We start from the raw sequence: 26,861 nt of genomic DNA, 5'->3' as shown, positions 1-26,861 counted from the left end.
ATGTTTCATATTTTTTAGTATTTTTTTAATCCATTTATTTATATTTGTACAATATTTTCCCATTTATTTCTATGGGGGAGATAGTGGTTTTTTTTTTCAATTAGCAGTCATTTCTTTCACTGCTAGCGTCTATTTTGTAATATATTTCTGTTATATTTAATCTATTTTGCCAGAACCAGGTTGCAGCAAGGTGCTTCTGTTGGTCAGAACAGGTAAGTGCTTTTTTAAGGATGTCAAGGGTAGGAAGGATTTTAGGGGGAGGTCTAGAAGGTATGGTGGTGTTTGTGCGTTTGTTGTATATTTAGATGTATTACTGTTATTGTTTTTCAGTAGTTAGTAGTTTAGCATTTTTGTATACTATTTTGATAATGGTTTGTTAAATTAAGTTATGTACGTTATGTTTTGATGATTAACTGTCCTGTATATGTATTTTTGGGAGTGCAATGTGTTTTTGCCGGCGGGTTTTTTATTTTACTATACAGGTTTTTGTCTACGATCTTGTGCTATGGCCATTGGGAGTTTACTTCTTTTTTTTTAAGGACCTCTTTTTTGGTTTATAGTAAACCAATAGTTTTTCATTTGATTTCCTTTTTTTGGGTTTTTCTTGAGTGTTTAATTTTTTAATACACTTTTTCGGGTTTTTTATGGTTCCACATACTTTGGATTGTTTTGACTGAATTTTATTAGTTTCATTTTGCATTTTTTGGGGAGCTTTTTGGGCAATAAATTTCCTATTTATGGTGGATTACTATTTTTTAATACTTGGATACAGAAGGATCTGCAGCTACAGAACAGAAAGTATTATTTATTTTATTTCTTTTTCGGTGACAAATGTAATTTTAAAATGCTTGTGTTAAGATGATGTGATTGTTATGTGGAATTGTTTGATTTATGTTTTGTAATTATTTTAGATGAGGGATAGAGTTAGATTTTTAAATTTTAGTTGGTAATTGTTATATTTTACCTGGAATAATAAATATATAGTTTTATTGTATCAGTCTTTAATAATATTAGTATTTTAAGTGTTTTTTGATTGCCGTATATTTATTATTTAAAATAAAACACGTTTGGTTTTTTGGTTTTGAGTTTTTGAGGATTTTGATAGGTGACAATTTATTTTAAAATATGCTTTTAGCAATCATTTCTTAGTAATTTAAGTTGTAGCATAGCATACATTCTTTTGGTTTGTTTGCTATGTTTAGGGGCAAATTGGGTAACACATTGTTTAGAAATGTAATTCCTGGTTGGCTGAGCCAGGCCAGGCAAGAAACACTAGTCTAGTCATGGTAAACTAAGTACACGTAAGGGCCCGAATACGCGTTTGGCGGTGCAGCGGCAGGACCGCCCCACCGCCAAACCCACATGAGGACCGTCCGCCCGATAATGGACTTTTTAGTGATTGGCAGGCATTTCCTTTGCCCTTCCCACAGCGGTGCCTATAAAATAGGTACTGCAATAGGAACGTCAAAGATAAATACAAAATACAAAAAAAAATACAATATTATTTGCAATTAAAAAGCATAACACAATTAACACATACATTAATAAATTACAATAAAAAGTTACTCTTTTTAATTTTGTTATTACTTACATAATGTTATTCCCTATTTCTCTACAAGCTACACACCACACATCTAAAATGTATATTTAAATGTATAATATTAAACACATTTTACATAATTAAATATCTATTCAAATATAAATGTTAATTAACTACTAATAAACATAATTTCCTTTCCATCCTTTATCTGTACAAAACAAACAACTCACACCTAATATATAAAAAAAATAAAAAATAAAGAATTTACATAATTAATAATCAATTAAACAATTAATATTACTAATAAACTAAGAATAAATTAATTATATTTAATTAATTTCCAACCCTTTACCCCTACAAATACAACTCACACACAACGTAAACAATATTTTAACTACATATTTAAATAATTAATTATTATTTGAACAATTATTAAAAAATAATATTTATTCATTATTCTAATTTCCTACATATCCTTTACCCATACAAAAACCACAAAACACCCCCAAACAAAAATGTGTTACACAATTTACATAATTAATTATCAATGAAATAATTATTGATAATAATTAAGGCTCCCTTTTTCATTTTTTACGGATTTTTACAGATAATTACAGACAGAAAACAAAGTGTTTCCTGTCTGTATATATTTTTAAAAGCAGAAAAATGCAGAAAAGTGTGCTTCTTGTAGGTGACTCTCCAGGCTGTTTTTCGTGATTTCGAGGGCAACAGCTGAGCAGACAGGCAGCATGGGAAATAAAAATAGGTTGAGATTTGCCTAAATGCAGTTTCATGGTAACATATATTTGTATTATAATGCTCATATTTACCTCAAGGTGTAGTGTTTTGCTATATTTGGCTGCTTAATTAGCTAAAACGTGAGAGGAGGCAAAGTATGAGTGCATGTTTATCAGTTAAATAAATGCGGAAATATACCATTTTATGACTCCTTAAACTCGCAAAACACAAAATAAATATGGATAAATACCAATAACATGGGCAAAAAATAAATATGGATAAATACAGACGGAAATGTTAAAAAAATAAATACCATAAAACCGGGAGCCCTAATAATAATCAATATTTACTTCCCACCCCATACCCATACAAAACCCACAACCCGCACGTTAAATTTAAAAACATTATTTATAGAATTAACATAACTAATTATCAATTAAATAATTAAAAATAATTAAAAATGTATTATTATTAAAATAGAATTAATTAACTTCCCACCCTATGCCTCTACAAAACACAGAACCCACACCTCAAACTGTTTTTAAATATATACTATTTACATAAACCATTATGTCCCTACAAAGCCCACAACCTGCACCTAAAACTTAAAAGGAAAAAATATTAATTATACAATTAACATAAATAATTATCAATTAAGTATTTGTTGTTAATTTAAAAATATTTATTAATTTATTACAATTTAGTTACTTCCCACCCTATACCCCTACAAAAACCACAACTCGCACCTAAAACGTAACAAAAAAAAATAATTTTATAATTAACTTAAATCATTATCAATTAAATGACAAATATTAATTTACAAAAATATTAATTATTTTTAATTAATTTACTTTCCACCCCGATATACCCCCACAACAGTACTAAAAATAACAAAAACGTATTATATTTAAAAAATACTATTAATTTACAAACCATATTAAAAAACTAACAATCATGTTTAGGGAGAAGACAGTGTATTGTGCTCGAGGGCGCCCTCGGAAATGGCATTCTGTATGGGGGCGCTGGAACCAGTACAGAGGGGGCATATGCCTGCCCCCGGACCCGGATCCGCCCGAGGAGCAGCTTTCCCCTTAGCTTTCTTTCCGGCTTTGAACTTCTTGCTGATATGTGTATGTTTTCTTGAGTCTCTGACTTCCCCTCCCTTCCCTTACTACAGACCTGTGCCTGTTAGACGAAATGGGGCTCGCCTCCCCTGATGAGAACCCCTTCTGGTGCTTACGGTACTCATCGCCTTGCTTGTGTTTAGGTTTGGATTTGTGTTTATTTAAAACAGAACCTTCGATTCTTCTGTCATTGGAATGTTGACGCTAGTATGTGTTGTGTTTTTAAAGCTGCCGTACCTCCGGGTTGTCGGCTGAATAGCTGTGTCAATGATTTTACAGAATAAAGGTTTAAAAAAAAACTAACAATATTTAAAAAAGATTTTAAAATATATACAATTAATATTACTTACTTTAAAATCTATATTCATATTCGATATTCATGCTCATGATATTTCTGCCACAATATTTCCAACTCGATAATGATTTCAGTCGATAATATTAACTTAATATTTTGTCTGAATACTCTTAGGACTACCTACGGCCTACCTTAGGGGTGATGTAGGTGTATTAAAAGGGGAGTTTAAGGCTTGGCAAGTAGCTTTAAATGTCAAGTTGAAGTGGCAGTAGACTGCACACACAGGCCCTGCAATGGCAGGCCTGAGACAGGTTTGACTGGTGTGGGAGTCACAGTCAGTACTACATGCCTACCAGTAGCATTTAACTTACAGGCCCTTTATACATGGTATACCATTTTATAAGGGTCTTATAGGTAAATGAAATATGCCAATCATGTATACATCAATTACACATATGTTTAGGGAAGAAGCACATAGCCTTTGGCACTGATCAGCAGTGGTAAAGTGCTCAAAATCCAAAGGCCCAAGAAAAGAATTCAGCAAAAAAAGAGGAGGAAGTCAAAATGTTTGGGGTGACCCTTTCAGAGATGGCTATTGTCCAACAGGATTGTTCCATTGTTGGTAGCTTTGCTCTTTTTGTAATGCTTCTATACATTTGTAAATTGTAGGTTGGGTTCTACCTAATATGGGTTGGAAGGTATTGTGCCATCCTGCCACTGCATTGTTTGTTTTAACTTCCTGTTCCAATGTGCTGTCATAGACATTCCACCACGGTTTTTGAAATTTAGGTTGGTGTCTGTTTCCGAAGTGATACAGTCTGCCAACCCAAGTGTCTTCGAAAATAGTCCATAAGGGGTCTAAGTTTGTCTTAATTTTGAGGGTAGAAAGGGCTTTCTATTAGTAGTATGTAGTGGTTGGCTACCATCGTGACAGGGTCATAGGCTTTTTTGAGTTCAAAGGCAAATTGGCTTTTATAGAATATTTAGGGCCATATTACGATGTCAGGCGGACGTGACCGTTGCGGAATCAGGATTGACCGACCTCCAGTCGGAAACCCGACCGCAGCATTATAATGCGAGCGCCCATGGTGCAGTCGCATACTCCCCTTTCTCTATGGGAGCTTGTGCTGTGGCCGTAAACTGGCTGTAGCACAAGCTCCCATAGAGACATTTGAGAATCTGTTTATCCCTGTACCGCGTGCCGGCCACATGGTGCAGGGATCAACAGGGGGGCCCCCTAGGTGCCCCCTTGGCCCCAAACCGGAGGCCGCAGCGAGAAGATGGCCCTGCTAAGGGCCCCCAAAGTCGCTTTCCGGCAGGCTTTCCATGTCGGACAATCCGACATGGAAAGCCTGTCGGAAACCAACATTGAAATCCTGACGGCAGAAATGCCGTCCATTGGGATTACAGCCAGCACTCCGACTGGCCGATGGGCTCCTTGAGCCTGTCGGAATCCAGGCGGAATGACCGTCCGGTTTCACTTTCGACCGTCTGCATCGTAATGTGGTGGTCGAAAGTGCAACCCACGGTGTGACTCGGAAAGCCTCCGACCAGCGGGGGTAAATTGAATGGTTTGAATCATGGCTTGCTCCAACTCTATGATTATTTTTGAGTTTGATATGGTTCAGGAGCTTGTAGGAAGTACTTCTTTGTTTATTTGGTAGTAGAGCATACAAAAAAGGAATATTTGTGTTTTGATTTTCACCATGTATGGTGTATATCCGAGCAAATGATTTGGGACACATTTTGTAGGTTTCATCCATCATCCATGTGTCACATTGTCTCAGTTTTAGTAAGTTATCTGCTGTAGAGAATATTAGGATTTGTTTTTCGTTATTTAGGTTGTCACGTAAAAGGAAAGGTTCCTCATTATGGGGCCTATTAGGATGGCGGGCAGACTTTAGTCCGCCCGCCACCCTAGTGGTGCTGGGACCGGCCGCCAGTGGTGCGGCGGTCCCGCACCTGCAATTAGGATGTCACCGCCACCGTGGCGGTGCCATCCTCCATTCCCAGCATTGTGGCCGGCGGTGCTCACAGCACCGCCTGCCACACTGCTGGGTACAGAGATCTGGGCCTAAATCCATCGTCTTTTTGCTCACCATACCATTCCAGCATGGACCCAGCCATATGCAAATCAGTCTTGACCCTGTGCCCTATGGGAACAGTCCAGCCCGAACTGCCAGGCCAGGTCCTCCCTGGACTGGAAACAAGCATCCTAGGACCGGTTTCGGGGTTTCACCCCTCTTCAGCCAGGATAGCTTGATTCCAGTGGCATGGAGAGCACGGGACTCACGTCTGAGCATACCCGTCCCACTCGGGGTGACAAATGCAAAAAGAACTATTGATGGACAGAATGCAGAACAATGTCATACATTTACCCCAGTACAGAGATCTGGGCCTAAATCCATCGTTTTTTTGCTCAACATGCCATTCCAGTTTGGACCCAGCCATGTGCAAATCAGTCTTGACCCTGTGCCCTATGGGAACAGTCCAGCCCGAACTGCCATGCCAGGTCCTCCCTGGACTGGAAACAAGCATCCTAAGACCGGATTCGTGGTTTCACCACTCTTCAGCCAGGATAGCTTGATTCCAGTGGCATGGAGAACCGGGGACTCACGTCTGAGCATACCAGTCCCACTCGGGGTAACAAATGCAAAAAGAACTGTTGATGGACAGAATGCAGAACAATGTCATACATTCACCCCAGTACAGAGATCTGGGCCTAAATCCATCGTTTTTTTGCTCACCCTGCCATTCCAGTTTGGACCCAGCCATGTGCAAATCAGTCTTGACCCTGTGCCCTATGGGAACAGTCCAGCCCGAACTGCCATGCCAGGTCCTCCCTGGACTGGAAACAAGCATCCTAGGACCGGATTCGGGGTTTCACCACTCTTCAGCCAGGATAGCTTGATTCCAGTGGCATGGAGAACCGGGGACTCACGTCTGAGCATACCAGTCCCACTCGGGGTAACAAATGCAAAAAGAACTGTTGATGGACAGAATGCAGAACAATGTCATACATTCACCCCAGTACAGAGATCTGGGCCTAAATCCATCGTTTTTTTGCTCACCCTGCCATTCCAGTTTGGACCCAGCCATGTGCAAATCAGTCTTGACCCTGTGCCCTATGGGAACAGTCCAGCCCGAACTGCCAGGCCAGGTCCTCCCTGGACTGGAAACAAGCATCCTAGGACCGGTTTCGGGGTTTCACCCCTCTTCAGCCAGGAAAGCTTGATTCCAGTGGCATGGAGAGCACGGGACTCACGTCTGAGCATACCCGTCCCACTCGGGGTGACAAATGCAAAAAGAACTATTGATGGACAGAATGCAGGACAATGTCATACATTTACCCCAGTACAGAGATCTGGGCCTAAATCCATCGTTTTTTTGCTCAACATGCCATTCCAGTTTGGACCCAGCCATGTGCAAATCAGTCTTGACCCTGTGCCCTATGGGAACAGTCCAGCCCGAACTGCCATGCCAGGTCCTCCCTGGACTGGAAACAAGCATCCTAGGACCGGATTCGGGGTTTCACCACTCTTCAGCCAGGATAGCTTGATTCCAGTGGCATGGAGAACCGGGCACTCACGTCTGAGCATACCAGTCCCACTCGGGGTAACAAATGCAAAAAGAACTGTTGATGGACAGAATGCAGAACAATGTCATACATTCACCCCAGTACAGAGATCTGGGCCTAAATCCATCGTTTTTTTGCTCACCCTGCCATTCCAGTTTGGACCCAGCCATGTGCAAATCAGTCCTGACCCTGTGCCCTATGGGAACAGTCCAGCCCGAACTGCCAGGACAGGTCCTCCCTGGACTGGAAACAAGCATCCTAGGACCGGTTTCGGGGTTTCACCCCACTTCAGCCAGGATAGCTTGATTCCAGTGGCATGGAGAACCACGGACTCACATCTGAGCATACCAGTCCCACTCGGGGTAACAAATGCAAAAAGAACTGTTGATGGACAGAATGCAGAACAATGTCATACATTCACCCCAGTACAGAGATCTGGGCCTAAATCCATCGTTTTTTTGCTCACCCTGCCATTCCAGTTTGGACCCAGCCATGTGCAAATCAGTCTTGACCCTGTGCCCTATGGGAACAGTCCAGCCCGAACTGCCAGGCCAGGTCCTCCCTGGACTGGAAACAAGCATCCTAGGACCGGTTTCGGGGTTTCACCCTTCTTCAGCCAGGATAGCTTGATTCCAGTGGCATGGAGAGCACGAGACTCACGTCTGAGCATACCCGTCCCACTCGGGGTGACAAATGCAAAAAGAACTATTGATGGACAGAACACAGAACAATGTCATACATTCACCCCAGTACAGAGATCTGGGCCTAAATCCATCGTTTTTTTGCTCACCATGCCATTCCAGTTTGGACCCAGCCATATGCAAATCAGTCTTGACCCTGTGCCCTATGGGAACAGTCCAGCCCGAACTGCCAGGCCAGGTCATCCCTGGACTGGAAACAAGCATCCTAGGACCGGTTTCGGGGTTTCACCCCTCTTCAGCCAGGATAGCTTGATTCCAGTGGCATAGAGAGCACGGGACTCACGTCTGAGCATACCCGTCCCACTCGGGGTGACAAATGCAAAAAGAACTATTGATGGACAGAATGCAGAACAATGCCATACATTCACCCCTTGCTCACTTTGACACTGGATTCAAGATAGCCTGGCTGATGAGGGTTATGAATCCGAAACCGGTCCCAGGATGCTTGTTTCCGGTCCAGGGAAGACATGGCTTGGCAGTTCGGGCTGGACTGTTCCCATGAGGCACAGGGTCAGACTGATTTGCATATGGCCATGTCAGAACTGGGGTGGTGAAGTGAGCTAAAGAATGATGATGGATTAAACCCAGATCAGTTGACTGGGGGTGAGTGTTTGATTTGCTCAAATGCTCCGTCCATCGTCCCCTTTGGTATCGCTTTCCTAATATGGAAGGCGGTGTCTAGCAGACACCGCCACCATATCAGGCCCCTTTTCCTCCCGGTCACCGGTGTGCCCGGCGGAAAACCGGCGAACTGTCTTTCCGTCCGCCGGGGTCCCCCCACCATACTAATATGGCCAGGGGGAAATGGGTGGCAGGCGTAGTGTGTTGTAGGGCGGATCCCCACCGCCATGCGGGCGGTGGCGATCCGCCCTACATCCTAATAGACCCGTATGTGTCATTGTTAAGTGTTCAGGTATGTGTATGTCTTCGTATCTTCTAGGGGCAGGTCTGTCTTTTAGTTCATGCAATTAAACATTTTAAAGTGAAGATAGGTGGTATCGTTTGGGGTCTTTAGTTAGTTTATATATAAGGATTTTGCTTGTGGGTCCCTGGGAGCTAGTGCTGGCCTCTCTTATGTCTTGCAATATCTCTCTTACTTCTATTTCTGTTCCATTCACAAGCTCTGTGTGACAATATTTCCAATTACTTTGAAAAGAAGATCTCCAAAATACAAAAATCTTTTTCGCTTACCCCTCCTAACATCAAGACGGAAATCCCCATTCCTTCTCCAACCCTCACAAAGCTCTCCTCCTTTTTACCAGTGTCATTGGAAGCCACATCCAAGGCCATAATGACATGCAGTTCAGGTTCTCCGTTGGATGCCTGCCCCCCCAAGTTCCTACATAAACTTATCGACATCATCAACCCAGTGGTCAACCAAATAGTCAATTCCTCGTTAGACACAGGCATTGTCCCTGAGGATTGGAAACTTGCCCTGGTTAAACCCCTCAAAAATAAGGAAAATATAGACGCATCAGTCCTCTCTAACCTATGGCCGATATCACTGCTCCCAGTACTGGGCAAAATAGCGGAGAGGTTTGTACTTAAAGAGCTTTCAAATTTCATCGAATCAAATAATATCCTCCACCTTCAGCAATCTGGTTTTCGCCCTAGGCACTCAACGGAGTCTGCCCTCTTAGAAATCACAGAGGTGTTAAAGACCCTTGCTGACTCTGGTAAAAAAGCTGTACTAATCCTCCTGGACCTTTCCGCCGCGTTCGATACCATCTCTCACGATATCCTTCTGGCTAGACTCGAACGCGGCGGTATCACGGGTTCTGTACTGGCATGGATTAGATCCTTCCTCACCAATCGCAGACAAGCCGTGGCGTTAGGTCCCTTCCTTTCCACAGGGAAGACTATAACCACAGGGGTTCCTCAGGGCTCCTCCTTGAGCCCTCTGTTGTTTAACGGATATATGGCCCCCCTCATCTTCCTTATAAAATCCTTCGGAATTGAAGTCACCTCTTACGCCGACGATACTCAAATGATCGTCTCCCTAGACAAAAACAATAATGAAGCCGAAAGGAATTTCCAATCATGTCTCTCTCAAGTCATACAGTGGATGAAGAACAATCATTTACAATGCAACACGGATAAAACTGAAATCCTACCCATTGGCACGAATGTTACTTTCATTCCTGACAGGTGGTGGCCGGAAGGTACTCCACCCCCACCAGATACAGTCAAGGTGGCCAGAAACCTGGGGGTCAAGTTTGACTCTTCCTTATCCTTCCTCCCTCATGCACTGGTCACGGCGGGCACCTGCTTCAGTGTAATAAGATCCTTGAAGAAATTATTTGATCTGATCCCCCTGGCTGCCAGGAAATCTGTAACGGTTGCTCTTGTCCTCTCACGCTTGGACTATTGCAACAGCCTGTTGGCCGGGGCTAACAAATCCACAATTAAAAGATTACAAATAGCACAAAACGCTGCAGCCCGCCTGGTTCTTAGGCTCCCACGTACTTCGTCGGCATCCTCGGCTTTAAACACTCTACATTGGCTCCCCATTCATAAAAGGATTCTCTTCAAAATGCTTCTGATCACCTATAAAGCCTCTCGCCGGACAGGCCCTAGATATCTCGCAGCTCGTTTCGCACCCTACATTACCACCAGGACCCTCAGATCTTCCTCGGCCAATTTGCTAAAACCACCCCACTTTAGACTTGCCACCAAAGGTGGAAAAACAGTCGCCTATCTTGGCTCTAAGGCATGGAACGTACTCCCTTCGGGCTTACGTATGCAGCTATCAGAGACGTCTTTCAGGAAAGCACTCAAAACCTGGATTTATAAATGTCCAGATGACCTCTGTTTTGCATTAATCTAACTTCTCCCTTTCGTTCTTCTTATTCCCATTTCTTCACCCCGTCCTTTCAGCGCCAGGAGGCTCCTTGCGGAGTGACAGTTCGCGCTCTATAAATGCTCTTTTACATTTACATTTTACATTACATTTACATTTACATTTGGGGAGTAGTTGTGCACTCTTATTTATTAATTTTTTAACAGATTTTATTGAGTTTTCATAGTCAATCAAAACATACATTACAATCACTCCGCTGTGCAGTATCAGAGGACAACTCATCATAATGAGTATTCCAATCTGTCAATGTTAATCAGGAAAGAAACCAACAGCAATTAGATTATTTCCTCTGTTACGCCCATAGATCAATACAGTACATCTTCTTGCTGAATCCAGGGTTTCATATGAGAAAGGAAGGGTAATAAGTCATAATAAAAAGTCTCGGGCAGGGGGACAACCCACCTCATGGGTTACTCAGGTCTGCGTCCTGTGATGGTAGGTAAGTAGCACATAGCAGGACCCCGGTTGGAACGCATATAGCTCAACTGGGTGACTCCATCAGAGACGCCACTGACGAAGTCAGCTCCGGGTTGGTCAGGCTGTCCACTAATGCACCCCGTGCGCTGATTCCCTCTATATTCCCCAAGCCTCTCTGTGCCTCCCTCAGGAGTGCCCTCTCCTCACAACTAACCCACTTTACCATCTCACTCTTCCAAGTTGTCAGCCTCGGACCCCTCCTTGCCTTCCAATTATGTGCTATTTCATGCTTGGCAATAATATACGCTAGATCTTGAAACCTCCTCGTTATCTTTGACTTTGCAGGGTGGGAGAACCAGCAGAGGAGACAGTGACGATCTTGGAATCTCCTTCCCTATGCATTCCTCTATTGTGCATATAAGTCCCTCCCAGAAAGCGTGCGACGCGGGGCATGACCAAACCATGTGGAGGAAGTGGGCTCTTGTGCTTTGGCATTGTGCGCATGTTGTGTCAGGTACATGGAAATATCTGCTGATATGCTCAGGTGTCAAAAATGCCCTATAAAGTATGTAATAGTTAATAAGTTTGAAGCGTGCATTCCTAAAGACTTTCTGTGTGCATTCTAAAATCTTATCCCAGTCTTTCAGGACAATAGGAGTGCCAAGGTCTTCCTCCCATCTAGCCCTCAGAGTATCCAAAGGTAGTTGTTGGTCTTCTTGTAGTGCCCTGTACAGACAGGAAATTGTTTGTACAACACCTGCGGAGAACGCCATGTACTGACAGCTCTGGGATGTTGCGGGTTCAGTGGATCCCCCCCCCCAGTGTTTCTTAATCGCCATTGTGAGTGCTCTGTGAAGTAGGAAATGCCCATGTGGAAGGTCAAATTCAGCTCTGAAGTACTCAAACGGGAGCAACCCTGAGTTCCTATACAGATCGCCCACCTTCATTTCTCCTGCTGCAGCCCACTGGGTCAAGCCCCCAAGCTCCCCCGTGTGGGGAGTCTTAACGCGTAGTCTCTGTAGTCCACTATTCCAACACTTTGCCATAATGTGAAATTTATGTGAGTCACTTGCATTAGATCGCCGTACACGGAGGAGGACTCCAAGCAGATCATGAAGCGGCGGTACACAGGGGCCAGGGATCTGGTCCGGGTTGCTCCAATTTGCAATGCCTTGGATCAGCCACTGCAGCTGGGCCACGACGTATAAAACTCAAAATCAGCCCCCCTCACCCATTGGGCATTTCACAGTGGTTAATACTATTCTTCATTGACCTGGTCCCCAGATGAACTAGATGCTCAGGGTCTTTAGCTCCCTAAACCGTGATCCAGGGATCCATATGGGGAGAGTAGAAAAAAAGATAAAAAAGCTGCGGTAGGGCCAACATTTTCAAAAGGGCGATCCTCTCAATCATCGGAAGCATCCCCCAGAACTTCATAGAAACCCTCAGGGATCCAATTGCGAGACCAATGTTACCCTCCAATAGATCGTCTTTATCGTGGTATAACCCCCAGGTAGGTCAAGCAGTAAGGTTCCCACTGTACCATAGATACATGTGCTGGCGGTTCCTCTCTCCGCTGGGGAAATGTTTCGATTTCTGCCAGTTAACTTGCAGCCCAGACAAGAGTCTCAATTCCTTCAGCATGGCCCTAACCCCCCTCAGTTCCTCCTCTGAGTCGTGCAAGAACAGTAACAGATTGTCCGCATATATCGCTATTCTAGGGAAATGTTTCCGCATTGTCAAGCCCTAAAACGCCCTTTCAGCCTTCGCACAGGCCGCTAAGGGTTTCATCGTGATCGCCAAGAGCAGAGGGAACAGGGGGCACCCTTGCCCCATTCCCTGCTTCACTGGGCAGCTCACCGATATGGCCTTACCAGTTGTACCCTGGCAGTCAGTCTTCTGTATACCATCCGCATCCAGGTTACAAAGCACTCTACCAATCCCATGCGCAGCATCACTTCGTACAGATAGTGCCACTCAAGACTATCAAAGGTTTTGTCAATATCGATAGTGAAGATGACAGCTTCCTCCTTGGGATAGTCGCTAGCTTCCATAATCACTAGGAGGCGTCTGATATTAGTTGCCTTGGGCTAAATCCCCTCTGGTCTACATGTATCAATCGCGTCATATAGGAGAGCAGGCGGATTGCAAAAATTTTACTTAGAATCTTATAGTCAATGTTTAACATCGACAAATGTCTGTATGCCGGGTGGTCGTGTGCCGGCTTTCCGGACTTCAGTATGGGAACGATCACTGCCTCTCTGGTGGTGTCCGGCAGGATACTTGTAGTATTAGCTGCATTATACAACTTCACTATTTTGGGTGACAGCTCTAAGGAGTAGGTGGCGTAAAATTCCAACGGGAAGCCATCAGTCCCCTGCGTCTTCTTCAGCGCCATGTGTTTAATGGCGCACAATATTTCCTGCGGGGAAATATCCTCTCCCAGGACCCTCACCTCTTCCTCCTCCAGGCGTGGTAACGGGAGTTCCCCCAAGATGGTCCGACGTCATCATCGCATTCACTTCTGTAACACTTGTGTAAAGTGTTGAGTAGTATTGGGCGAATATATTGTTAATTATCTCCCGGGAGCACTCTCTATTGCCCCTCTCATCTTCCAAGTCGGGAATCACTGATTCCTGTTTAGACGGGTTACCGAGCCAGGCCAGCAAAAACCCAGATTTATCCATTTTGGCATGTGTTATGTCCATATAACGCTTATAATCAAAACACCTAAGGTGCTCTACCTGGGACTCCACCTCCTCTCTTGCCTCCAGAAGCGCCTTCTGTAATTCCGGTCGAGTCGGGCGCGTAACTCTACGTCCCTAAGCACTTTTTCGGCCGATTGGACCTCTCTCAGTAGGGTATGTCTTATGCCCTTCGACTCAGCCAGGCAATGGCCCAGGAGTACAGCCTTAAAGACATCCCATTCCATCTGCTGGGAGGACACCATACCAGCATTAGCAACAAAATATTGGAGTATTTTCTCCCGTATTATCTACCAAAAAGCCTGGTCCTCCAGCTCTTCTGGCTTTAGTCTTCACGTGGGTATTGCTGGGAGAGGCTGGGTCCAGCGTAAACGCAAAAGGACTGGATTGTGGTCCAATATAGTATGGGCCAAATATTCTATACACCACACACAAAGGATAAGGGGTAGGAGAAGATAATGTCCCACTCCAACCTCCAGTAACAATGTTTAGCACACGAAAAGAAGAGGAACAGTATAATTCAAGATCGCTGTGATCAAGGAAAGGGATAAAAACACTCAGGAGTTTTACAAATGCCCTCACACAAAGTAAACTGTATCATGCTTCATCATACGGCTGCTAACACACCTTCGCGCAAGCCAACACTGGAGGTGGAGCAATAGGGTGGGGGGAGACAATACAACACAAAAAATAATAATAATAAAGTAAATGGGATAAGTGAACAAAGATGCAGAAATAGTGGTTAAAACTGGACATGGGAAATCCTCAATCCCATTTTAATCATGGATTCCCTAATCAGAAAAATAAGGTCAATTGAAAAAGTGGTGGATGGTGGTATGGAGAGCTGTAACGAGTCACCTACCCCTCCACTCTTCAAGAAAACATCGACATGTTTTAGCCAGTATGAAATAATACCCCGGCTTTCATCAGGACTCACACATGAAAAAATCCCATGGGTACTAACCCTACCTCCTTGATCCAAGGGTAGAGGGTAGGACCCCTTCTCAATGAATGCTCCCAACAAATATGTTGGGATGATTTCCATTGGGAACCTGTAACAGAGTCAATAAAAACACGTATCAAGCAAACAGTGCAGTGCCCCAGTGAATCGAAAAACACACACATAAACAACAATATGAGTGTCCCCCGAACCGATCAAGACCAGCGATTAATGTGTGGGCTTAAGTGCCCCTGGCTCAGACTAGATCAAACAATTATTTATGGCCCTGCGGTGCACCTAGTGATTCTATGCGTCCCACAACAGTGCACAATCTGCACTAGTTTTCTTTTTCAAAGAATCAGTACTATTAAAAGTATAAAATATAACATCAGGCATCAGTGCTAGGAGAAAAGAACATAACCATTCACTCAGCAGTTCTTACCAAGTTCTTTCAAATTCCAAACCTGAAATGGCGGGGGACCGAGGACAACTCCCTATAGTCACACTCTGCGAGACATTGGGATAGATAAATAAAGGCATAAGTAAGTTCATGTGTTTACAGAAACATGTGGAGAAGTGGAGAAGTGTGGCTCAATGGTTAGAGCGGCAGACCTCGATGCAGAGCACTGGTCCGGGACCAGAGTTCGATTCCCGCCGCGGCAGGGTCTCGGGCTATAAATTCCTCGGACCTGATATTCTCGTCTCCGTGCCTATTCTAATCATGGGTCCCATGCTGCAACTCTGGGCAATAGCTTGCTTAATCTCCACAACTGCCCCAACAGTGCTGGGATGCCTGGCTTCACCATGGGGGTGCCCAGGAGTGGACACTTCACACGGATAGCCAGGAAGGGTTCCTACAGCGGTATGAGTACAGCGCTGAGATACCCCTAGGGGTGATTCGCGCGCTATATAAGTACATATACATTTACAGGAGAGCGATCTATCAGCAGCAACGGTCTCAGTGAAACCACCCGGTAGAGGCTGGCCTCGGGACACAATGGATATTGATAAAATAAAGCATTGAGTTACCTGGAGGGCTCAGGATGTCCGTTACAAACCAAGATAGTGCCAGAGTAACAAAGTTTCACCACTGCCTGGGGGAGTCAAAGTACTTCTACTTTCTACGTCAAGGTGAGCCGTCTCGGACGGATTGTTCCTCCTGGCGCCGTGCAGTTACGGTGCCCTGTGCCACCACAGGCTGTGTTAACCATCCCCACCCCTCTCTACGTAATCATATACATGACGCACGTCAGTTAACCGGTGCTCATCCGCGCTCCGAGACAAATAGCCCGGTGGACATAGAACCCCTACCATTATTCCAAGAAGGAAGAGTATTCTTGTGAACATAGTACATAGTACATGCTCGGAGGGGCTTAAACTGCATGTAGGGAAACATCCAGTGATGTCATCTATATATACGAGAGAGGGTGTGTGAAGCCTAACATGAATGAGCGTCACCCCCTTGAGGACTCAGTACCACTCTCATTGTACCAACAATCCACGTATATTTAGGGGTTAGGAGGTCAGGCGAGTCCTATAGGAAGCCAAAGGAATTACACCAACAAAAAAGTGTGGCTAGGACCCACTCCATGCCACCAACCCACGTGTGTTAAGGGGTAGGGAGGTCATATAGGTAGTGAGAGAAGTCTCAACCGTGAGTGTACAATAGGTGTATAATCATAACTCAAAGGGTGCGATGTGTCAGGCTAGAACTCTATGGTATGAGCCTGGCTTATTACAAACATGAGCCCAAGTCATAGAGACCATCACGGGGGAAGTAGCAGGCATGTCCACAGTGTCTCAGAGATTATGCAAGGTTGACCAAGGTATATCATCATTCAGGCCCTCAATGTGGCTGCGGATCCTATATATCCATTTTTGTTCTCTTATGAAGAGTGCATTTTCTGGGCTACTGGTGGTGGCATTAATTTTGGGTATGTCCACGACCGTCCAGAACATGTCCTCAGCCGTATATTTTTTCACCTTGTAATGAGTCATCGAGCGACTTATCGTCCTTTGGCATCTGATGGTTGATCTGTGCTCCCTTATTCTAATCTTCACCCTCCGTGTGATCATCCCAATATAGATAAGGTTACACAGGCATTTTAGCATGGATACAACATTTGTGGAGTTGCAATTAGTATGCTTGCGTTGCTCCCATGGGTGGTTGAGACCAACATCCACTTTTTAGGTCTCGCCTTGCTATCGCGTAAGCGATTGCAAAGCGAGACTATTGTAAGCGGGTTTGAAAAGTGCTCCCAAAAAGCGGATTGCATGGCTAGCACGCGCACAATCACGCGCATCGTGCCGCCATGCAATCCGCTTTTTGGGAGCACTTCAAAGGGTCCGCTCCCCCGCCTGGAATGCGCTCCCCGCCCCCAAGCTCCCCCGCCCCCAAGCGCGCGCGCACCACGCTCCGCCGGGCTTGTCTTTTTTTTCGTGGTTTTTTAAAACTTTAAGCGCGAGGAGCGCGTGCGACCAATGCTTGTTTCCTCTTTTCTGTCATCATCGTCTTCATATCCCCCTTTCTCTTCTTGTTTTCTTTCTAGTTTCTAGCGTCTCCTTTCTGTCTCATTGTCGTCTCTCTCCCTTCTCTGTCTCCCTTCTCAACCTCTTTCCTCTCCCCCGTCATTTCTTTAATTCTCCATATCTCTCTCCCCCTCTTCTCCATGTCCTCCATGTCCTCCCTGTTCTATTCATTCTCTTTCTCTTACACAAACAGGCGCGCGCAGAAGTCCTTCTCCGTTTTGTTACCCTGCCGAGTATTAATTCAGTTCGCATAAATCCTTGATTGTAAGGCCACAACGAGAAAAGGCGATCTTTGGGTCTGTTACAGCTCAGGCCGTTCCGTTCAGCATGGCCACAGGATGCCCTCCCGGGTCAGTTCACAGCAATAGTCTGTTATACAGATTCATTGTTGAGCACTGACCCCCCCCCCAAACCCTCTCCCGCCCCCTGCTGTGAAAAATCCTACAACTGAAGCGTGTTATTATCGCTTCTGGGCCAAAGTCGGTGTGAAGTCGCGCTAATACACACTCACAAACCACCCGATATCCATCGCAGGAGTCAAGAAGTACACAGAAGCAAGAATACTCGCAGGAGGAGCTTTGTGACATACAGGGGGGAACTGTTCACACTCTATTTGAGTGGGGTGGGGGGAGGATGGGGGCGAAGGGTGATGCAAGCCTTCCCCTTTCTGACGAAAATCGTCCTTGTAGCTTGTACCGTATCTTGCCACCCCTAGAATCGTGCAACGGAAGTGGGGTGCATTCTGTTGTTCACGTGCGTGCAGATCAGCCGTAGCTGAGCAGCACCTAACGGGGTTCTTCGAACGTACGGTGTGCTGAGGCTGAGCGTCTGAGAGGCAACGAGATGCAAGCATGGCAAATATAGTGTGTTTTTTTAGTGTTGTCACGAGATGCGGTTCACAATAGGCTGTGGTAGCGTTTTTTTTGTTGCATTCTTGTATGTCGCTAATTCGACCCAAATATATTGGAGCCTTTACATGAGCACCCGTGCATTACACAAGGACACATTCATTTTTGTAGGCCTGGGAGATTGATTGATTTGCCCAGAATCACAGGATGTTAAGCCAATGCGAGCCTCGGAACCAGAGACTCGAACCCGGTTCCCCACTTCCAAACTCGGCAGCTCTGTTCCTTACACCACAGATTGTTGTAAATCTTTGTGCCTCCTCCTCCTTGCCCCCCTGCCTCCGTTTTCCCGCCGCTTTTTGCCCCCCTCCTCCGTTTTTCCCGACGTTTTTCCCCGCCACTGGCCCTGCGGCCCCGCCCTCCTTGACCCCCATTGGCCACCCCGGTCCCACCTCCCAGCTCCTCCTCCCTCCCTCTGCTCTCTTATGGAGGCCGCGCAGCGGTAGAGAGAGCGACCTCTGACCCTGTCACCAGGCAGGTCGCTCCCCTCACCGCCGCACAGCCCCTGTGAGACTCGCGCTCCGCTGCTCCAGCCGCATACCAGGTGATTCACTGTGCCCCGCACTGGTGTGTCCCTGACTGTTTTTCTGCTTGTACCCTGTGCCTTTTCCCTTTTTTGCCTTCTGTACCCTTCCTAATTGCTCTTGCTTGTACCCCTGTGCCTGTTCCTTTTTGCCTTCTGTACCCTTGTGCCCCCTCCTCCTTGCCCCCCTGCCTCCGTTTTCCCGCCACTTTTTGCCCCCCTCCTCCGTTTTTCCCGCCGTTTTTCCCCGCCGCTGGCCCTGCGGCCCCGCCCTCCTTGACCCCCATTGGCCACCCCGCTCCCACCTCCCAGCTCCTCCTCCCTCCCTTTGCCCTCTTATGGAGGCCGCACAGCGGACGCGCCGCTGGCGCGCCGAAGGCGCGCCAAAGGCAAGCCCGTCTGCGCCCGTCCGCGCCTGGACCACGCCCAGTGCCAGGACCCCTGGCCCCCGCCAACGCCAGCCCACACGACGGATCTACGACGCCGCAACCCTCAACGCACTCAATACCGGCCGGAACCCCACCTGCTGCCAGGCCGCCCCGAAACGCTTCCACGGACCCTTCACCTGCACAACTTGCAAGTTCACCTGCCTCCGAACATGCACCGCGCCCGCCAAGCCAAACTCCAGCAGCAACCTCAAGTGCATCCTGCTCAACACCCGCTCCGTCCACAGACACGCCGTCGAACTCTGGAACCTCCTCGACACAACCTCACCAGACATCGCCTTCCTCACTGAAACATGAATGAACGCCTCCTCAGCCCCCGACATCGCCATCGCCATCCCGGATGGATACAAGATCATCAGGAGGGACCGCATCAACCAGACCGGAGGAGGCATCGCCATCGTCCACAAGAACACCATCCGCATCACGACCGACGCCGACGACACCTACGCCACCGCCGAACACCTCCACTTCCAGATTCACACCAACCCAAAGACGACCCTCAGAGGCACCCTCATCTACAGACCCCCGGGACCACACACACAATTCAGCGAAGACTTCACGGACTTCATCAGCCCACACCCCCTCCCCTCCGCCGACTACATCCTCCTAGGGGACCTCAACTTCCACCTGGAGAACAACAAGGACCGCAACACCGTCACCCTGCTGGACAACCTCGCTAACCTCGGACTCAAGCAACTGGTCAACACCCCCACCCACTACGCCGGCCACACGCTTGATCCCGTCTTCTCATCCAGCAAGCACATCGCCTTCAGCCACTCCACCGGACTTCACTGGACCGACCACAGCTGCGTCCACTTCAGCTTCAGAAAAACCACTACCCACCACCACCCGCAACAGGTCCCTCACAGAAACTGGAGCAAGATCACCGCCGACCAGCTCACCACCTCCCTCAACAAGAACCCACCTGCCAGCACACCGGACCCCGATGTAGCAGCCCGCAACTTCCCGCAGTGGCTGACCGCCTGCGCCGACGACCTTGCACCACTAAAGAACCCTCCCAGCAAACCCAGAAGCAAGAAGGCCCCCTGGTTCACCAGCAAACTCAAGGACTCCAAGAAGACCTGCCGCACCCTCGAGAAAGCCTGGCTCCTCGACCAGACCACTGACAACATGACCGCCCTCAAACACGCCACCCGCAAGCACCACCAGCTCATCCGCACCACCAAGAAGAAATCACTGAAGGATCGACTGGACAACAACGCCCACGACAGCAAGGAACTCTTCAGCATCGTCAAGGAGTTCTCCAACCCCAGCACCGGCAACAACGACATCACCCCCTCACAAGATCTCTGCGACTCCCTCGCCTCGTTCTTCCACCGCAAGATTGCCGACATCCACAACAGCTTCGGCACACCATCCTCGCGCCCAACCGTCGAACCAACGTACCCCACCGCCACCCTCCGCACCTGGACCACGGTGACCACCGAAGACACAGCACGCACGATGAATACCATCCACTCCGGATCTCCGACTGACCCCTGCCCCCACCATGTCTTCAACAAGGCTGCCTCCACCATCGCACCCCAACTCCGAGACGTCATCAACACCTCCTTCGACACCGCCACCTTCCCGGAGAGCTGGAAGCACGCCGAGCTCAACGCCCTACTGAAGAAACAAACAGCAGACCCCACCGACCTCAAAAACTTCCGCCCCATCTCGCTCCTCCCTTTTCCGGCCAAAGTCATCGAGAAGATCGCCAACAGACAGCTTGCCGCCTTCCTCGAGACGAATGGATCACTCGACCCCTCGCAGTCCGGTTTCAGAGCCAACCACAGCACCGAGACCGCCCTCATCGCAGCCACCGACGACATCCGAGCCCTGCTCGACAACAGGGAAACAGCGGCACTCATCCTCCTGGACCTCTCCGCAGCGTTCGACACTGTCTGCCACCGCACCCTTGTCCAACGCCTCAGCAACACCGGCATCCAAGAGAAGGCACTGAAGTGGATCATCTCGTTCCTCGCCGGAAGAACACAGAGAGTCCGCCTCCCCCCATTTCGATCGGAGGCCTCCGAAGTCATCTGCGGCGTCCCGCAAGGATCATCACTCAGCCCCACCCTCTTCAACGTCTACATGAGACCTCTCGCTATCATCGCACGCCAACACAACCTCAACATCATCTCCTACGCCGACGACACCCAGCTGATCCTCTCCCTCACCAGAGACCCCGACACCGCCAGAACCAGCCTCCACGAAGGGATGAAAGACGTCGCCGAGTGGATGAAGAACAGCCGCCTGAAACTGAACTCAGACAAGACGGAAGTCCTCACCTGGGACCATCACCCTCCGCCTGGGACGACTCCTGGTGGCCCCCAGCCCTGGGCACCGCCCCCAAGCCAACAGACCACGCACGCAACCTGGGCTTCATCCTGGACTCCTCCCTCTCGATGACCAGACAAGTCAACGCCGTCTCCTCTTCATGCTTTCACACCCTCCGCATGCACCGCAAGATCTTCCGATGGATCCCGACCGAAACCAGGAAGACGGTCACCCAGGCCCTCGTCACCAGCCGACTGAACTACGGAAACACCCTCTACGCCGGAACCACAGCCAAGCTACAGAAAAGACTCCAACGCATCCAGAACGCCTCCGCCTGATTCATCCTGGACATCCCCCAACGCAGCCACATCTCCGGCCACCTGAGGGACCTGCACTGGCTCCCCGTCAACAAGAGGATCACCTTCAGGCTCCTCACCCACGCACACAAGTCTCTTCACGACCTGGGCCCTAAGTACCTCAACGACCGCCTGACCTTCCACACGCCCACTCGCCAGCTACGGTCTGCTAGCCTCGCCCTCGCCGCCGTACCACGCATCCGAAGAGCCACCGCCGGAGGCAGATCCTTCTCCTACCTGGCGGCCAAGACATGGAACTCCCTCCCCATCCACCTTCGGCTGACCCAGGACCACCTCGCCTTCAGGAGACAACTCAAGACCTGGCTGTTCGAGCAGTAGCGGACCCCTTCCCCCAAGCGCCTTGAGACCCTTCCGGGTGAGTAGCGCGCTATACAAGTGCTTTGATTGATTGATTTATTTATTTAGATACTCCAGAGTGCACTGCCGGAGCTCCAACGACAATTCTGAGACACATCTCCACTGCAGCCAGCACAGGGAGGCATAAACAAGGCACAACACGCACTTATTTTGCATCTGCAGTTTTCGGAGAAAGCCATCCTTGAAATGAAGGCCGCTGCCTGCCCTCCCTGCTCCATCCTCTCGCAGCCCCCTCCTCTTTGACCCCTCCTCCACACCGCTTCCCAGGAGACAGCAGAGTTATTTACACTCGCCCACTAATCCCAGCTCTCTCTGGAGGCCCCTGATGCCTTGCAGACCCGGCCTGACGATTGACACAGTTGCAGAGTCCTTTCCCTATCTGCTAAAATCGAATTTCACCTAGTTAAAGTGATCTGGAAAGAATGTGACTTCCACGGCTGTAAATCATCGGCAGAACGAAGCAGCACAACCTCTGAGGGGGCATTAACGGAGATACCCCCTTCTGTCAGCCAACTGCTTCAAAACATCCATAAAACAATGAAAGCATTTCATGGCTAGCTATGAATTTCTGTCTGCTGTACTTATGATTTTTAACTCATCCGATCAGAAAAACTAATAGCTATGTAGATGTCACGGAAAGAAGTTCGAAACACAATTATTCAATTTTCATTTTAGACAGATTATATATATGTTTGGGTCTTTGTTGATTATTCTTGAAATGTATTATTAATTCATATTACATTATTTTACTGGTATATTAAGTTAAATATTTTAAACATTTATTATTATAATTGGTAAATATGCACATAGGAATCATAATTTTTTCTCAATGTACTTACGTGTATGTGTACCAGCAAACCCATAAAGAAAAGTAAGGCGCAAAGGAATGAATAGAGAAAACAGTGACAACGTCTAATATAGTTAAAGCAAAAATAGGGAAGTTATTAAATGCGAATTCGAGAAAAAAGTAGATTGTTTATGTGCAATTCCTTTGCCCTTGTTTGTGGTTTGGAAAGTTAAACCATTCATAGCTCAACTTGTTCGCACTTGTGAGTCTCCTCTATAAAAAAAATTTTTTGTTAGGTAAAAGGGTTCCTGAAAACGGACCTAACAGAAAGGAATTCACGCGCCTTCTGACAGAGTTTGACCACTAGAGGGAACTAAACTTCCAGCAGAAAACGAGGACCTGTCTCATTTTCAACATTTTGCATACCTTACAATCTCATGCTTTGTTTGTGTTTCATAGAGCCTACGGCCTCGCATTAAATTACCTCACTGAGAAAAAACTGCTTAGAGAAGGTCTTAAATGGGAAGCAACATACTTGGTTAAAAATCCATTTGCAACGCAATAGGTCTCGCATTTGCAAAAGTTTAAGCTATTGGCATTGTTCATGACAATGCCTTTTTTAATCTATTTTATAAAACAAACACATAATGGCATTTATTTATCATTTACAAAGCCAATAGCTAGTGTTGCATTATTATTAGCAATGCCAGCTGCTCACACTTTTATAATGCGAGACCTATTGCATTGCAAATGCTTGTTTGGTGTTAGCAGTGAGGTGGCAAACATCGCAACCCCCATATCTTGTGTGTCCTGTCACTGGCGGGAGGGTCCATCCACCTTCCTTCTCTGTGGTCAGACGTGGTCTAACGGAAGTGGTAGTAGGTCTGGTGTGGACCAGCAAATCCTTGATATTCTGGCTCCTTTTAAAGGAGAATGGGGGTTTCTCTAGTCGTAAACCATTGAAGTTGAGGATCCTCCAGTTTCGTAAAATGATTCTCTTAATGTTGTTGTAAGCAGTATTAAATGTGGTAACACATATAGTTTGTCAGTGGGGAGTTTTTCCACAGTCTCCAGTAGAGCCTCTCTGTTGCAATTGCCTGCTCTCTTATGGGCCCTCTTCACTGTCCTTCGTGGGTACTTCCTTTGCTGAAGTTTGTTCGTCCGGACGTTGGCTTCTGATCTGAAGTCCTCAGTGTTAGAGCAATTTCTGCGAAGGCGCAGGAACTGCCCCACCGGTAGGTTCTACCTTAAGGATTTGGGGTGGAAGCTCTCAATTAAAAGTAGGCTGTTCCTGTCCGTTGGTTTGTGGATCACCCCAGTCTGTGAACCTCCTTCAGAAGGGAAGATGACCAGATCCAGGAAGGGTAGTTTCTCTTTTGTGATGGTCGAGGTAAAGTGTAGGAGGGGGTTGCGGGTGTTCATCACTCCAGAAATTCTTGAATGGATTGGGCATCCTCCTCCCAAATCAGGAGAACATCATCAATATAGCGCCTCCACACCTTGATGTTGTCATTTCAGAGGTTTCCAGGGGCGTAGATGTATTGATCCTCAAATGCTGCCCCATAAAGCCCTTCTAGACTGGGAGCAAAACCGCTCCCCATGGAAGTCCCATGCGTTTGGAGGTAGTATGTCCCCTGAAATTCTAAGAAATTCCTGATGAGTGCTATTTCAGTGAGGTGTAGGAGGAATGGCCTGGGGGTACAGAAATCCCAGTCCAACGTGAACAGGACTTCCTCCACTACACGTAATGTCTCCCTTTGAGGTATGTTGGCATATAGGGACTCCACGTCTAGGCTCACCAGGAACTCTTTCTCCGGATCAAAGTGTTGATCCTTCAGTAAGTTTAGTAAATCAGTGGAATCTTTTAGGTAAGCTGGTCTGCTTTGTACCAGCGTTTTTTTTAAAAAGGCACAGAACTGTGAAAGAGGCTCCAAAGTGAACCTATGTCCGATACTATGGGTCAACCCGGGGGTGGTCGCGTTGGCTTATGCACCTTGGGAAGAGTGTAGAAATACGGTGTCACACGATCTCCCTGGCACAAGAAACTGCCCTCTTTTGCAGTGATCTACTCATTGTTTACTGATTCCTCTACCACGGGGGTAATCTCTTTTCTTATGTCCTCACTTGGATCTCCTCTTAGTATCTTGTAGTTCCTTTGATCAGCGAGGAGTCTCAGGCATTCTGTTTCATAGGAGGTTTTCTTCTGAATCACAATGGCTCCCCCCTTATCCGCCGGTTTGATCACGATGTCTGGGTTGTTCCTGAGTTCTTCCAGGGCTTGCTTCTCCAGTTTAGACACATTTTTATAAGTGGTGTTGTCTTGTTCGCCCAGTACTTCCACATCGTGGATGACCACTTGTTCAAATGCTTCTACCACTATGGGGAGAGCCCCCACGGATGGTACAAATTTAGATTTGGGGCGGAAGGTAGTATCCCCTCTGCGTTCTGTATTTTCTACTCTGGGGTCGATTCGGATCCGGGTCGGGCAGCTCTCCGAGAGCTGTTCATAGCCTTACCGTGCGACCGACACGTACCCGTAGCCGGTCCGTCCTGAAGATGAAATACGATGCGCATAACTGCCAAAAACACGACCGACACGTAGGCTGTGATTCAAGCTTCATTCTCCATCCGAGCCGTAACTCCGAACACCGAACCGAGTCTCCCGGAAGCAGTATCCATAGCAGTTTCCGCCCTGACAAGTATGATGCGTACTTCCTACGTGTCGGACGGGTCGCCACGCACGTCACGGCATCCGGAAAACAAGCATATCAGCTACGATTCGTGCCACAACGCAATCCACAGCTACGAGACAGACCAGCTTGCAGCAGGTACGAGACGGAGCAACAAGCAGCATGTACGACACGAACACATCATGAATCCCATCGCGCAGGTCATACCAATACTCTGCATCTATGACCGGATCAGGAACCGACGCCGACGGCGCAGAAGGTAAGTCAGACACCTACCACACAAACAAATGACACGTACCCGCAAAATGGTACACACAATCACAGGGGATCCACATCCTGGCCACTAACAACAGGCCACCATAGGGGTTGCATGGCCAGCACTACTACCACCCCCACCCATAGGGCTTATGTTGCCCATCACCCCTGCCACCCCCACCCATAGGGGACCTGTTGCCCATCACCCCTGCCACCCCCACCCATAGGGGACCTGTTGCCCCTCACCCCTGTCACTCATAGGGCTTATGTTGCTTATCACCCCTGGCACCCCCACTCATAGGGCTTATGTTGCCCATCACCCCTGCCACCCCTACCCATAGGGGACCTGTTGCCCGTCACCCCTGCCACCCCCACTCATAGGGCTTATGTTGCACATCACCCCTGGCACCCCCACTCATAGGGCTTATGTTGCCCATCACCCAGCCACCCCCACCCATAGGGGACCTATTGCCCATCACCCCTGCCACCCCCACTCATAGGGCTTATGTTGCTCATCACCCCTGGTACCCCTACTCATAGGGCTTATGTTGCCCATCATCCCTGGCACCCCCACTCATAGGGCTTATGTTGCCCATCACCCCTGCCACCCCCACTCATAGGGCTTATGTTTCACATCACCCCTGCCACCCCCACTCATAGGGCTTATGTTTCCCATCACCCCTGTCACCTCCACTCATAGGGGACCTGTTGCCCATCACCCCTGCCACCCCCACCCATAGGGGACCTGTTGCCCAGCACTACTGCCACCCCCACCCATACAGGACCTGTTGCCCAGAACTCCTGCCACCCCCACA

This window comes from Triturus cristatus, chromosome 7, assembly GCF_964204655.1.
Source record: "Triturus cristatus chromosome 7, aTriCri1.1, whole genome shotgun sequence".
In the NCBI taxonomy this organism is placed as follows: Eukaryota; Metazoa; Chordata; class Amphibia; order Caudata; family Salamandridae; genus Triturus; species Triturus cristatus.
The sequence above is the reverse complement of the archived record's forward strand: the minus strand, read 5'-3'. Positions refer to the sequence as shown.